Source organism: Phacochoerus africanus, chromosome X (genome assembly GCF_016906955.1).
Source record: "Phacochoerus africanus isolate WHEZ1 chromosome X, ROS_Pafr_v1, whole genome shotgun sequence".
Classification (NCBI taxonomy): Eukaryota; Metazoa; Chordata; class Mammalia; order Artiodactyla; family Suidae; genus Phacochoerus; species Phacochoerus africanus.
The window spans coordinates 12,483,952-12,485,318 of record NC_062560.1 but is presented as its reverse complement, the minus strand read 5'-3'; the positions used below and the strand labels follow the sequence as shown (position 1 = coordinate 12,485,318).

General features: G+C 48.5%; 1 pseudogene; it reads left to right on the top strand.

Annotated features, from left to right (window-relative positions):
• The first annotated feature begins 727 nt into the window (after nt 1–727).
• Nucleotides 728–1,367, top strand: LOC125118810 (transcription factor BTF3-like; annotated as a pseudogene).

Below are 1,367 nucleotides of genomic sequence, written 5' to 3'. Positions count from 1 at the left end.
AAGCATGATTAAGTAGGATGAAGAAAGCAATCATTTCTGTGATGGCATATTTTCCAGTGTTTCCCAGTGGGCTGACGCCTTGGATGGCAACAGATTTCTGAAGAGTTTCAGGACCACTTGGGTTCCCCTTATTCCTAATTATGCTTGGATTAAGGCCCCCCGCCTTCCCTCCCAACTCTGTTCTGGCTTCATACAACTCTAAAGGTTCCCCAGGGAGTTCCCTGGTGGTCTAGTGGTTAGAAGTGGGTGCTTTTAGCACTGCAGCCCAAGTTCAATCCCTGGCCCAGGAACTGAGATCCCACATCAAGCCACTGTATGCAAAGGTTAAAAAAAAATAATAATAATAATAAAGGTTTCCCTAAAGACCTCCTGCCAGATTAATAGCCTTTGACATTTTAATAATCAAGCATTCTTATAAATGTACATATATCCAGCAATGGAGCCAGGTAGACATCCATGATTCTTCAGCTGTTGAATTGTGGAGGTCGGATTTGTGGTCCCAGCCAGGAAGACTCAAAAGCTCCTCCCATTAGGAGGATAAAACCAATTGAACCATTTTGGTCTACAACAGGAGTTCTCAAAGTGTGATCTGTGGGTCATTTCTGACCTCCGTCTAGCTGCCGTCTTGCACCCCAGCGTGTACACGCCTAACCTCAGCTAGTCTGCCCGAAACCCCCTGAGCGCCATCCCTAGTCCCCCCTTGTGGCCCCCTTTCTGCTCCTACAAGATGAAACGAACTATCACGAACTGGGGGGAACTCATCAAACTGCAGGCACAAGTGAGCATGGTGGGAAGGGAACTGCTCTTAGAAAGAAGGGGTTCACAGAAGAGCCACAGCAGATGACGAAAACCTTCAGTTCTCGAAAAAGAAGTTAGGGGTTGGAGTTCCTGCTGTGGCACAATGGGATCCGTGATGGCGCTGTAGCACGGGGACGCAGGTTTGATCCCCGGCCGCAGCTGTGGTGTAGGTCACAACGGCAGCTGAGATCTGATCCCTGGCCTGGGGGCTCATCTGCCGTGGGGTGGCCAAAAAAGAAAAAAAGTTAGGGGTAAACAGTATCTCTGGTATTGAAGAGGTATGTTCACAAGCCAAGGAACAATGATTCACTTTAATAGCCCTAAAGATCAGGCATTTCTGGCTACAAACACTTTCACCATTTCCAGGCCATGCTGAGACAAAGCAGCCGACCAAAATGCTACCCAGCGTCTTAAACCAGCTTGGCCCAGACAGTCTGAGCAGTTTAAGGTCTGCCCAAGCAATCTGTGGATGGGAAAGCATCACTTGCTGCCCGAGAAGATGCTGCTGATAAAGTCCCCCATCTTGTGTGGAGAATCCCGATTAGGCTTCCAAGAGTGAAGCCAACTGA